The sequence below is a fragment of the Cebus imitator genome, unplaced genomic scaffold (genome assembly GCF_001604975.1).
Source record: "Cebus imitator isolate Cc_AM_T3 unplaced genomic scaffold, Cebus_imitator-1.0 Scaffold70, whole genome shotgun sequence".
Lineage (NCBI taxonomy): Eukaryota > Metazoa > Chordata > Mammalia > Primates > Cebidae > Cebus > Cebus imitator.
Genome location: NW_016107385.1, coordinates 6,280,081 through 6,294,945, shown reverse-complemented (window position 1 = coordinate 6,294,945; position 14,865 = coordinate 6,280,081). Strand labels below are relative to the sequence as shown.

Sequence of the window (14,865 nt, the reverse complement as noted above, 5' to 3'; positions counted from 1 at the left end):
AAAAAAAAAAAAACACACACAAAAAAAACAGAGGTTTGGGGAAGGAGCTGACATTAGTGGGAGCAGTTAGAGAGGAGGGAGCCGTAATGCCCCACGCTATTACAGGCAAATCTCAAGTCTCATGCCTGCCTTTTTTGCTAGCCTGGTTCATGACTGCTTCTCCCCATTCAGCAGTTGGGCCAACATTGTATGAACTCATATTCAAGCTTCAAAACTCAGTTCAAGTGTCACTTACCCATAGGGGCATTCCTTGGCCATTTGCCCTCCTCTGTGCACACTGCACTTACCTAACTACACCATATTCTACTGTAATTTTTGATTTATTTATTTTTCTTCCTGGCTGTGAGCTTAATAGTCAGGGCTCTGTCTTGGCTATTTCTGTGTCTCCATTATTGGCACTTAATAGCTTTTCATGAGCATTTGTTGAGCTCTCTGACCCTTGGGGAGAAACTAAAGATAACATCTAATTATACTCTACTGTGTTTAGTAACTTTAATGTGCATATGTCTTATCATTTCTAACTACAAATGCTCAAGAAATATTTAAGTGACTAAATGAATAAATGAACAAGATTAGCAATACTGTAATTAAGGACAAGGACTAATTTTGAATCTCTTATGCCTCCATGAAAGAATGTTGGGAACACACTAAATATTCAACAAATACTTGAGAAATTGGGTAATTAGCAGGAAAGTCAATAAACTCCAGATGCATCAAGAGCTGCCTCACATTTGCATCTTTGAGATGTGAGCATGGGATGGAGACTGTACTGATGGTAACTTTTAGATCTTTCATGAGCACCGCATGCCATTAACTCTAAGGAGCTATTATATTTAAGATCTGTGCAGCAGGGGCTGGGTTGTTTTGGACTCCCTGCTTCTCTGTCCTATGGGAGAGTTGAGAACAACTGCTTACTATCTTGGGAAGCTGCCCGAGTTTCCTCCTTCTGGATGGAGACCATTAATAGACATGCCGAGTTGGTCTGATTAGCAGGTGTATGTAATAGATTTGGCTTATCAACACTTTTAAGCAAATCTTACTAGAGCATCTATATAATTTATTGTGTGTCTGACTCCATGAGGAGTTTATATCAAAGTGAAATATCTGGGGCTTGATGTTGATAAAGGAGAAGTCTTATTGATGGCAAAGGAGAGCCTGTCATATACTCCCCTGAGAAGATGGCAGTCTGTGCTCCTCTCTCTGTCCCCTGCCCTCCCCCAACAACGGGCCACTCACAGTCACAAGCATCAGTCACCCTATCCTCCTGGAGTTGCAGTTGTTCCAATGATACTTCTCAATTTCTTAATAATTTGGGATAGCTTTCTCTCAGAGGTATTTCGAAGGCAGCAATAGTTTGGGCAAACATTTTTCTACCTGAGATCCAGCACAAATTCCTATTTTCCCCAGAAGCTTCTGATACGTAGCTTCCAAAGACTTTTGAAAACATAGCTTGACTTCCTGCGTGGTCTCCTTAGGGCATAACTGCTGCACCACAGAACAGCTGGAGGAGCCCAGACTTGGGAGTCAGGTGACCTGGGAGAGAATGACAGCTCTTCCTCTCACTAGGATTGTGCTCTTAAGCAAGTTATCTTTCCTCTCCAAGCCTCAGTTTCTTTATTGGCAAGGAGGAAAGTAATATCTGTCTAGTAAAGTTGTTGTAAGGAGTAGATGATGTAATGTATCTTTGAGTTATTAAGTATTTTATCTGCAGAACATTATAAATCCTGGACTGGTGCCTTTTTACCTAGAAGCCTCTCAAAAAATACAGACTGAATTTTACTTAAACTCAGGGCATATACTATAGGCAGTTTCTGACTTATAAACTGGTGTTTTTCCATCTCTAGATGCATTTCCCTACATAAACAAAGTTATAAATCGTGGTTTGGCTGCAGGTTGGTACTAACATCCCATTACTGCTAAAAAAAACCCCGTATATTTGCAGTAGGGAAACACATAAAATGAAATCAGTCATTAAGTAAAACAAGAAAATATTGAATAAAAACAGTTTCATATTTATTTTGACAGTTAGTGGTTGAGGAAAAGCAGATTTAATTTAAGGAGGAAGAAAAAGTTGTCGGTAATTACTGGAGGGGATCTTCAGGGAAATTTCTGTGTATTTCCAAAAACTCTCAGTGTTGGTGCCCTGGATATTTATTCTGTCTAATTTTCTTTAAATCCTAGAACAGACTTCTTTGATACAGGTAATAATTAGCATTCATCTTTTGTTTATCAACAACTACAAATAATTCTTTAAGCTGATACATGGTGAGCTTTCATGAGTAAAGTTGTTATTTCTCAAAGGATAAGAAAACAGATTTTTAATCATAACTAAGAACAAGTTGAAAAAGAATTGTAAGTAAAAAAGACTTAAAAGGAGATGTGTGTGTGTGTGTGTGTGTGTGTGTGTGTGTGTGTGTGTGTGCGCGTGTGACCATTCCACCTCAGGCAACTGTTTTAGTGCAGGGCTGAGCTGTCGCAGTAGAGGGAAATTGCAGATGAGCTCTACAGCTCTTTGAGGGGGCAACTGGGAATGGTGGCTTTGAGATTTCAGATGAGACAGCTTCCCATAAAGCCTTCTGGGTGGTATGCCAGCCATGGAGAGAGCTTGGTTCCTGTTCTAAGCAAGTGCATATGAGGGGTTTGTAACACAACATGTAGGGAGAAAGCTGCGTGACCTTGGGATGTCACTTAAATTGTTTAGATTTGAGTGTTCTCATCCATAAAATAAGAAGGTGGGACCAGAAACTCTATGAAAATTTCAGTCTAAACTTTTAAAATTTTATGAGGACCCTGTGACTGAATACCAAGTAGAGCTCTCTTCCCAGCTAAGTACAAGTTAAAATCCTAAACTTTGTGAAACCAGTATGATTCTTCATCCTCACTTTCTTTAAAATGTCACTTTCCTAAGCATTGCCACGACAATTTCACTAAAGAAATTTCACTAAGAAAGAACATGTCACTAAGAAAAAGTTTCTCAGAATTATACTGAGGCACAGGACAAGATATTTCCAGGAAATATCAATGCATTTGGAACCTTCCCTGTAGCAAAAGATCTAAGAGAATCCCTGAAAGAACAAAAAAAAAAAAAAAAAAAAAAAAAAAAAAAAAAAAAAAAAAAAAAAAAACAAAAAACAACTGCTCACATTCTTCATTGTTAACGGCTACTTTAAGGAGTGTATTTTCCAAGAGAAATTTCAATAGGTTATGTGATAAATTAAACTTATGTACTAGCTTTTACCAAAGAACATAGTTTAAAAAATCCATGACACACAATGTGAAATTGATCATCTTTACAAAATAATACTGAGGCTTTTAGAACCTCGGTTCATCATAGAGATGGAATAGAGGGCTAGATTTGGAGCTTTTCTGACATTTTCTTTAAAAAAAAAATACTGCTCTGCTCATAATCTTCATTGTTAACTACTGCTTTAAGGAGTGTAGTTTTGAGAGAAATTTCAATAGGTTATGTGATAAACTTATGCACTGGCTTTTATCAAAGGACATAGTTTTTAAAATCCATAGCACACAGTGTGAAATTAATCGTCTTTACAAAACAACATTATGAGGCTTTTAGAACCTCAGTTATGCATACAGATGAGATAGAGGGTTACATTTGGAGCTTTGCCTGAACAGAACCTTATACCAGATATTAGGATTCCCAGGGCTCAATGGCTGGTTTAACCACTACTAACTGAGCACCTGATTCTAGATTTTTTTGTCATATGTCTCTTGATTTTCTACAAATGAAATTGGAAAATAACTACCATTTCCTCATATCAAGCTCTTATTGCTATTCTCTTATGTTTTTATTGTGGCAAACTACATAACATAAAATTCCTCATTTTAACTTAAGTGTAAAGTCCAGCTGAATTAAGTACATTCATATGGGAGCTCAACCATCGCCACCATCCATCTCCAGAACTTTTTCAGCTTCTTAATCTGAAACTTCATACCTATTCTCTTATTTAAGTAGTATTTCTCTTGGTCCACTTAGAGGACATCAACCAACAGAATTCTCAGAACATGTACCACCTTAGTGTGGTTGAAGAGTATAATTTTCTAGAATTATAAAGGGGAAACTGACCCTTGCACACTGGCTAGTTTGATGTCAAATGTGTTACAAGACTTATATATTAAATTGTGATGATTAACAGCCCCCTTGGGTTACAATCAAAGGTGTGAATGTTTGAACTCTGTGATGTACATACTCCCTTAGAGAAAAGCACAACAAGAGGATTCTTGCGCCTCTCAGTGAAAAATACTGAGAATTCCCTAACAAGATTGACGAAGTTAAATATCTCCTGAGGATCAGCCTTCTAGGGAAGTGGATGAATCTGGTAGGCTGGTTGGGTCTTCCCAGAGCATTTGGGATTTTCTCCAGGCTCCACCTCTTTACTGTCTACTGTCTCCATCATTGCCTGTTCACTTTGAATTCCACTCTTTTTCTGTCTGTTCCCTTTACTTGTTGCTTTAGAGCATCCTTGCTTCCCTGCCTCTCCTTGCCCATATAGCTTGCAAGGTCCCTCTACCCAATAACCACAGCCCCATCTTCATCTTAAACAAGGACTAAATTCCCTTTTGGTCATCCCTTGACATTGTGGGTCAGCCTCCTCCACTCTTCTCCTGGCTATAGCTGACTACACCTTAGCCCCTCTTCTCCCTCTCCCCGTCCCCTTCCTCAATAAGAGCCACAGACACTGCATTATACATTATGAAAACGTGGTTTTGTTTTCCAAAAATAGTGTGAATGTTAAATCAGATAATTTGAGGCTTAGCTTTTGGATGATGATTTATAGATGACTCTTTCCCATTAATAAGGAAACCCCATATTGGAAATCTGAGCTCAGATTAACTGCATTTATTCATTTATTATTATACTTTAAGTTCTGGGGTACATGTGCACAACATGCAGGTTACATAGGTATACAAGTGCCATGGTGGTTTGCTGCATTCATTACCCCGTCATCTACATTAGGTATTTTTCCTAATGCTCTCCCTCCCCTATCCCCTCACCACCTGCCTTTCCTCCCCTAGCTCCCCACCCTCCAACAGACCCCTGTGCATGATGTTCCCCTCCCTATGTTCATGTGTTCTCATTGTTCAACACCCACTTATGAGTGAGAACATGTGGTGTTTTGTTTTCTGTTCTTGTTGCTGAGAATGATGGTCATTTATTCTTAAAAAGGAAAAAAAAATGACATAGCTGCCAAATCAGAGATACCTTTATATACACTACATGCATTTGTTTATTCGCTCACCCAGTAAACATTTACTCAATACCCTGCATGTGCTAGGCACTATCTTAGGTGCTCATAAAATAGCTGTGAATAATGATGACCCTCACCTCACAGGGTTTAAAGACTTTAGGGAAATACAGATCAGAAAACAGGCAATTGCAATAGTATATTTAAGCAGTATGCTAGGAGGGGTAGAATGGGTCTGTATGAACCATGGCAGAGGCACTTAACCCGGCTGGAGGCTCAAGCAAGCTTTTGTAGGGAAGTGATGCATAAGCAGGAACACAGAGGAGGAGTTAGCCAAGAAATTAATAGGGAACCTGGGACATATTGCATGCCATTTACAGATTGTGATAGTTTAGCTTTTAGTTTTGTTTTTCAAAAATTGTTTGTTATTCAAAGAAGGAAAAAAACTCTGACCCGATATGTAGGCAACAGAAGAGACTTTAAAGATGTCATCTAAATGCACTAGAGTTGGTTTGTCCTTGGGGTAAGTAATGATGGTGTCTTGTGATGAGAGTTATTTTCTTTTTTCATTTCAGTAATAAAGTCATATCAAGTGGGATCTGAGAGAAGATTTTAAAACTAGCCCTAAGTGTTTTCAGCTGATATTTAGGATGTATTATTAGTACAGGAGTAAAACAAATTGATCACATGACCAAGATTTTAAAATAAAATGTCAAAAGACTTGTGTATTTGACATTTAAAAAATCCAGTCATGTAGAAAGCATCAGCAGTGTCTTTTTTCTTTACAACTCACAAATGGGAAGATGTATATGCTCTGGTGGGAGCTCTTTACCTGGGGTCCAGGGACATCTGGGGGCTTCAGAAGGTTCCAAAATACTGTAAAACTATATCAAAAATTTTTTGTATGTGCATATTACTGCAGAGATGTTCCATAACTTAAATTGCATACTGAACAAGGAATCCATGTCCCCCCAAAAGTTCAAGAACCAGAACTTGATAGCATGCAATAAGTTCAAAAAAAAAAAAAAAAAAAAAAAAAAAAAAAAAAAAAAAAAAAAAAAAAAAAAAAAAAAAAAAACTATTAGAGTTGGATGGAAGTTTAGAGATTCTCTCATTTAAAATATCAGAAACCTGAAGTATTTGTGGATTAGGAAATGGAGGTGCAATCAATCATCTTCAAACTAAAACATTCTCAGGCAAGAACATCAAAGTGTGGCATTACCAAGTTTGGTTAACATAAAGTTGAAGAAGAAATTCAAAATGGTAATGACTGATAATTAGTAGAGTGGTATTTCTAAGGGGGTGTGCAGAGTTTTCCCTTTTGAAAAGTTTTTTTTTTTTTTGAGGAAAATCTGAGGTTTTATTTACTGGATGTGAGTTCCTGGTTAAAGGGAAGGGACAATGTGGCACTGTAGCCCTCACATGCTCCTACTTCTCTTTCCTGGTTTATAGTAATTCCAATAAATGAAATTCACAAGTCTATCCAGGGGCAAAGGCAACACACGATTTTGTATATTAAGTTCACATTTTACATTGCAACAATATGTTCATTTTTTCAGCCTTGCCAACTAGAAGTAATAGAAGACTTCAGATGGTGTAACTTGTGTTAAGATGAACATAACATAAAGTCCCCTTATTTGGGGTGCAAGTATTTTATATTTTATGATCATTTGGACATAGCCCAGAGTGGCATTTAGCTTTGCAGTCTCAAAAATGGGTTTGGTATATATATTTAGAATATAGAAACAAGATTGAGGAAGAATTCCTAACCTGCCAGTCCCTATTGCAAGCATTCATCTGAGAATCAAGCACTAGTGGTTAATAAGCTGTCTAGCAAAGGCATTTATTCCTTGGACCAGGTCTAAGCAAAACTTTGTTATCTAATTGCTTATGAAATTGTACTTACTTTAAATAATTCAACTGCATTTTTAGAAAGAAGCATTATTTAGTTAAAAATTCACATAGCTATTCTGGGCTTTTGACCTGATTGGTTTATTATCATTCATCATAAAAGAAATAATGTAATAGATACTGCCTGACTGCTCATTCTTGAAATCAATATTCATAAAACTACTTACAGTAAAAGTAATTCTAGCTTGCTGCTGCATTAAGTAAAAATGTTATCAATTTATGAAAACTAATGTTTAAACAAGTGAATGATAGTGTTTCTGAAAAAGGGAAATTTATTTCCTTCCTTGTTTTTAAGCCTTCAATGTTTTAATCTTTAAGACTGAATGTTAGTCAATGTCTCTGAGTCAAAAGAACTGACAGTTTCATCCCAATGTTGCTGTTTTCCCCTTCAATCTTTAGAATTGGGCTCAACCTCAGCTCAGTTGGAATTTCCATTAGGCTGATAAAGGTCTCAATTCACCTATGTAGAAAAACATAAATTTTAATCAATTCCTTTTATGTTCCTTTATTTCCTCAAATGCTTGACTCTTATATGGAATTCTTTCTTTATGTCATTTCCTTGTCTACATACAGTTTTGGAGAACAGCATCTAAATAAATTACTGAAATATTAGCAAAGTCAAAGACACAGAAATCCCTTAAACACAATAACAAGAGTTTGGACTCCAAATAAACTACCTGATATGTCAACAAGTCAAATCAAAGCAACTTTAAAAAAAAAATTCTCCTTTAGGGACTCTGACAAATTTCCCTAACATAGTTTTCATTTCAAAACTGCCAATTGTGTAAGTAAAAATCATATTTAGGCAACAGGTCATTTCAGCTATATCTCATGGATTTCCCCTGAGAATAAACAGTAATGATAACAGTGAGTATAAGAAGCATAAAAACCACCACATGGAGAAGGGCAAGTGCCCAGGAAAACAGCAGTTACCATCGGATACAGGTTAGCATTGTTCCGAGACACTGTCAGATGCTAAGAGCACCACTCTTGGAGAACGTTTCATCATCTTTTGACATGATTTGTCTTGTTCTCAGTGCTTCCTCTGAATTCGTTTTAAGTCTCCTGTTCTGTAGCACACACTCCACTATGGCTGGTGTCTAGCTGCTGTTCTGGGAACACTGCTGAAAGCTACAAGGACTGGTTTGTTTTCTCCCCAGGAAACCATTTGCTCCACATGGAAACAATGTTTGACCTCCACTAAATTTTTTTTTTTTAAATCAATTGTTAGGCACAGTGGGAAACTATGACAAATGAAAGGAGAATCAAGGCTGTTTTCCACTTAAAGTGCAGCAGAGTTGCTGGACTGAAGCACTGCCTTTCTAAAGATATATATAAATGTAAATGTGACTGAGGCACAGAATTTCCATGGTGCAACTAGAAGGAGGAAAAACATGCAATATTATCTTCCAGAAAAATGTTGAGAAAACTGTGATGAGAAATCACATGAGAAGACTGTGATGCTATGGTATATGTTGACTTTAATGAAGGCACAACTTTAGTTGTACCATATAGAAAGTTCAAAATTAAAATGTGTGCATAAATAGAAAAGAAACAGTTTTCTCATAGAATGATCACAGGCATTATCACTATATATACATCAATTTATTGAAGATCAACACACATAGATCTGTACAGTTGCTAGATATGTGGGCACATAGGGCAGGAACCCAGGAAGCAGGGACAAAGCTCAGGAGCATGAATGAGAGATTGGAATCGCAAGATTATAGATGAGAGGTGGGAGTGGAGGATCGGCCGCCAGAGCTGCAGCTGGTTTGCTGAGACTGTTAGTGCCCTGGGCTGAGACTCATGCCACCGCCATGCTCTGCTGCTAGCATTCTGGAACACATCTGTGTTTTACAGGAACATGGCCAATGACACCAGGTGTGAAGATTTACAGCATGAACTTGGTCGTTATGGTCCTATAGTTGATGTGTATGTTCCATTTGATTTCTACATTCGCCATCCAAGAGGATTTGCTTATGTTCAATTTGAGGATGTTCGTGATGCTGAAGATGCTTTACATAATTTGGACAGAAAGTAGATTTGTGGATGGCAGACTGAAATACAGTTTTTCTAGGGGGATCAGAAGACACCAAATAAGATGAAAGCCAAGGAAGGGAGAAATGTGTATAGTTCTTCATGCTGTGATGATTATGACAGATACAGACATTCTAGAAGCCAAAGTTGTGTAAGAAGGAGATCAAGAAGTCAGTCTTCTGATTACAGCTATAGAAGATCACATAGTCCTAGAAACAGTAGAGCAACTGAGAGACCACACGTAGCAGAAGCCATTCCAAGTATGATAGATTCAAACACTGAAATTGATCCTTTTCAAGATCTAAATCCAATTCAAGATCACAGTCCACATCCCAGACCAAGTAAGAAATGAAGGCTAAATCACATTCTACATCTGCATCTCACACCAAAAATAGAGGCACCTCTAAAACAGATTCCAAAACACATTACAAGTCTTGCTCAAGATATGAAAAGGAATTAGGGAAAGAAGAACCACCAAGATGCTAATCTCAGTCAAAATCACAGTTTAGGTCTAGGTCAAAATCTGTATCAAGGTCTTGGACTAATCCTATGTTCAATGGCCACTGACAATATAAATCATGATGATTTTTAGGAGTATATCATTCATTTACTCACAGTTTTGTTTACTTAAATTATCAGGAATACAGTGTTACAATGATGCTTAAAACAATACTTGTTAGTTTTCTCTGTACCAGGCAATAGTCACAATTAAAATGATATGCTGTTGAGAAGCCACTCTTAAGAGTCCAGTTTGTTTCCAGCTTCATCCATGTCCCGCAAACTAACAAAAGAACAGAAAAGCAAACATCACATGTTCTCACTCATGAGTGGGAGTTGAACAATGAGAATGCATGGACACAGGAAGGGGAACATCACACACTGGGACCTGTTGGTAGGTGGGGGGTAGGGGAGGGATAACATTAGGAAAAATACCTGAAGTAGATGACTGGTTGATGGGTGCAGCAAACCACCATGGCCCATGTATACCTATGTAACAAACCTGAACATTCTGCACATGTACCCCAGGACTTAAAATATAATCATAAAATAATAATAAAACGTACGTAACCAAATACCACCTGTACCCTAAGAACCTATGGAAAAACAAAAAATAAAAAAATATTTTAAAATAAGAGTCCAGTTTGTTTAATGCTATGGACAGCTACCAATTTGTGGTGTCTCTGTATATTTTTGTAAAGATTATCATTTTTTTTTAATGCTTGAAGTACTTTGTGAAAAGATGTGGGTGACCATAATTTGCAACATTCTTTTATTAAAAGTAAACTTTCATATTTGTATTTGGTAGAACCATTAATCTAGAAATGAAGTTTGCTAATAAGAATGACACAAAAGTGAAGCAGTAGCTATGGTACAACACTGACTGCTCTGACACATTTAGGTTCAGGGCGGACCTTTATGTCTTGTCAAGATGTCTAGGCCCATGATAATTATTTACGATGCAGTGTGGATTAGTTCTTTTGTAAACCACACTGTCTTGGGAAATTATGCCAACTGGGTTACATGGTATTTTCAGGGAGATTGAGTTTTTGACTGAAGCATGGAGGCTTCACTGCTTTTTTCTGGTTCCTATGAAGATGTGGAACATAGAAAACATCACAAAAACTCACCTTAAAATGGCAAAAATAATTTTAAGGAAAAAAGAGTGTTCTTATGTAGTTATTCTAAAGGTTAAGGAGCACTGTTGACCATATTGTTGCTTAGTTTTCTTACTGCTGTTGGAAACAAGTTTTGTGTGTGTGCATAGTGTAAAAACACTGAAATTTTACTGCTTACAGCACTTAGCCTATGCATATTTTTTTTGAATTTGGAAAGTCATTTATTAGGATACTTCAATGATTTAGAATAAGAGCACTCAGTATATATTAATGATCAATTTCTAACACTTAACTTCTTTCAGCTTCCTTGGCACAGGGAATTCTTTCTTACATGTTAAGGAACAGAATCATCATGACCTCAGTCCAGGATGAAAAAGTTTAATGGTGAATGAATCATCATTTTGTTCATGACCTCAGTCCAGAATGAAAAGGTTTAACAGTGAATGAATTATCATTTTGTTCAGGTGGCTTTCTAGAAAACATAACGTGAAGTTTGTCCCAAAGTTTCTTTACCCCATTGTATAGTTAAAAATTAGATACATAACTCTGGTTATATTTTCTACATGGGGATACTGAGTATAAAGTTTTCTCAGTTTGGATCTTGTTGTCTTGAGTTGAGGAATTATTTCACCCAAGAAATCTTCTAGGAGTGGCAACAGATTCTTCAAAGTTAGCCTGTGAATTTGTATCAAAATTTTCCTGCCTCCTTATGAGGGAAGTTAGCTTTTCATACCTCAGTTGATTTAATATGAGGCAAGTTGAAAGACAGCACTCATTCCATGTGATTCTGTGGTACCATGAAATTTAAAGTAATTTTGGAAAGAGGATTAGTCAGTTTTAAGCAAGAGTGACATCTTCTGAGTTTTTGATTATCAATGTAGTACCTGACTAAAAATAAAGACATAATACCCTTAACCATTTTTAATTTCTAGTACTTCTCTGAAAGATCATTTTGGGGACAAAAATGATTTGAAATGTCCAATCTCATTTCCGAATAAAAAGCTAGCATTTAAAAAAAATCTCAGATTGCTTGCTTACAGATATAAGAAAGAATCATTACAGAAGAATGATTCCTTTCAGAGGATTACTTTTTTTCAGTTTTGGTTTTAGTAATCTAGGCTTCGCCTACAAAGAACAAGACAATGGTTCTGAAACACTGTGGAATGTGTTTAAAGGATTGATTCTAGAACCTTTGTATATTTGATGATATTTCTAACTTTCATTTCTTTACTGTTTGCACTTAATGTTCATGTTCTGCTATGCAATCATTTGTATGCATGTTTCTTTAATTTTTAAAACATTTTCCTGGATGTATAGTTTAAAAAACAAAAATGTCTATTTAAAACTATAGCAGTAGTTTGCAGTTCTAGCAAACGGGAAAGTTGTGGGGTTAAACTTTGTATTTTCTTTCTTATAGAAGCTTCTAAAAAGGTATTTTTGTACATTCTTTTTAACAGATATTATGTACAACCTTTAAAACTCAAATGTTTGGATCGAAACAGGACCCAGATTATTTTCTGCTTGCTGTAAATTAAGCACACATGCTATAATAAAAACAAAATGAAGGAAAAAGAATAGAAGATGAGGGAGGTTGGATCCCAGATGGCCAACAAGGAGCAGCACAGGATTGCAGCTCCCGGTGAAAGTGCAGAGGGTGAGTGGACAGCACATTTCCAGATGGATTTTTATTGCCCACAGACTAGGAGATTCCCAGGTGGAGGAGCCCCACGGGTCACCAGCGCGGATGGTTTGGCACGCGCAGCTGCTTTGCCGGCACCCCGGGGTGGCGGTTCTCCGTACAAAATACATGGGTCTGGGCACCATTTTAGCTGGTGATTGGAGCTCCGGGAAGGCAGAGTTGCCCACTCATCTGATTAAAAAGGGGACTGACATCAGAGAAATGCAAATCTAAACAACATTGAGATACCATCTTACGCCAGTTAGAATGGCGATCATTAAAAAATCTGGAGACAACAGATGCTGGAGAGGATGTGGAGAAACAGGAACACTTTTACACTGTTGGTGGGAGTGTAAATTAGTTCAACCATTGTGGAAGACAGTGTGGCGATTCCTCAAGGATCTAGAAATAGAAATTCCACTTGACCCAGCAATCCCATTACTGGGTATATATCCAAAGGATTATAAATCGTTCTACTATAAGGACACGAGCACACGAATGTTCATTGCAGCACTGTTTACAATAGCAAAGACCTGGAACAAACCCAAATGCCCATCGATGATAGTCTGGACAGGGAAAATGTGGCATGTATACACCAAGGAATATTATGCAGCCATCAAAAATGGTGAGTTTGTGTCCTTTGTAGGGACATGGATGAACCTGGAAACCATCATTCTCAGCAAACTGACAGAAGAGCAGAAGATCAAACACCACATGTTCTCACTCATAGGTGGGTGTTGAACAATGAGAACACATGGACACAGGGAGGGGAGCACTACACACTGGGGTCAGTTGGGGGGAAATAGGGGAGGGACGGTGGAGGGTGGGGAGTTGGGGAGAGATAGCAAGGGGAGAGATGCCAGATGTAGGTGATGGGGAGGAAGGCAGCAAATCACACTGCCACATGTGTACCTATGCAACAATCTTGCATGTTCTTCACATGTACCCCAAAACCTAAAATGCAATAAAATAAATAAATGGGAAAAAAAAGGGGACTGAAACAGGGAGCCAGGACAGGAGAGTCCAGGAAAAAAAACACCACAAATCTCAGTGCCGCTGTTTCAGCCAGCGCAGTGGGTCGCCGCACGGGAAATCACACAGGTCCAGGCACCTTTTCAACAGGCGACTGGAACACCTGGGAGAGAGTTGACCGTTCAACTAAAAAAATAAAAGGCAGGGAGCCAGGTGATCAGGCTTGGCTGGTCCCACCCCCACAAAAAAACAGCAATTGGAAATGCTCTGGGTTGAGAGTTTCACAGCAAGCATAGCTGAACCCGGGAAGGTCCAGCTCTGTGGGGGAGGGGTGTCTGCCATTACCGAGGCACTCCACCACTATGGAGGTGGTCCACCATTGCTGAGGCAGCCTGCCATTGCTCTGGCAATCCGCCACTACAGAGACAGTCCGCCATTCCAGAGGTGGGCCAGCTTTGCTGAGGCAGCTCTAACTACACCCGTATAAACAGGACTGCAGGGAAATTCACACAGCAGCTGGGTGGAGCCCACAGCAGCTCAGCAAAGCCTCTGCAGGCAGACAGTGACAGGCTGCCTCCTCACTGGGCAGGGCAGCTCCGATAAAAAGGCAGCAGCACAACGGAAACTCATAAAAAAAGCCCTAACTACCCAGGACAGAGCACCTGGGGGGAAAAAACGGGGTTTATGAGTTCTGCTGCAGCAGACTTAAACGTACCCTGCCCAGCAGCTCTGAATGAACAATGGAGCTCACAGCTCAGCACTTGAGCTCCTATACAAGATAGACTGTCTCCTCAAGCAGCTCCCTGACCCCCTTATATCCAAAGAGTCACCTCATAAAGGAGAGCTCAGTCTGACATTTGGTGGGTATCCTTCTGGGACAAAGATAGCAGAATAACAAACTGGCAGCAACCTTTACTGTCCTGCAGCCACTGCAGGTGATCCCCAGGCAAGTAGGGCCTGGAGTTGACCTCAGCAGTCCTATAGCACAGGGGCCAGGCTGTTAGAAGGAAAACTAAGAAACAGAAATAACTTCATCATCAACAAATGGGATGTCCACTCAGAGACCCAATCTGAAAGTCAACAACTACAAAGATGACAGGTGGATAAATCCACAAAGATGAAAAGAAACCAGTGCAAAAGCATGAAAACACCCAAAACCAGAATGCCTCTCCTACAAGGGATCACAACTCCTCACCAGCAAGGGAACAAGGCTGGATGGAGAATGAGAGTGATGAATTGACAGAATCAGGCTTCAGAAGGTGGGTAATAAGAAACTTCTATGAGCTAAAAGAACATGTTCTAACCCAATGCAAAGAAACTAAGAATGCTGAAAAAAGATTTGATGAAATGCTAACGAGAATAGACAACTTAGAGAGGAATGTAAGTGAATTGATGGAGCTGAAAAACACAACACAAGAACTTCACAAAGCATGCACAAGTTTCA

General features: G+C 38.6%; 1 protein-coding gene and 1 pseudogene across 4 annotated transcripts in view; one reads left to right on the top strand and one right to left on the bottom strand.

Moving 5' to 3' along the window:
* The window catches only part of SLC35F4 (solute carrier family 35 member F4), a 437,612-nt gene that overhangs the window by 65,131 nt on the left and 357,616 nt on the right, over window positions 1-14,865 (bottom strand). The window lies entirely within an intron of this gene.
* LOC108306223 lies at window positions 8,012-9,722 on the top strand (annotated as a pseudogene).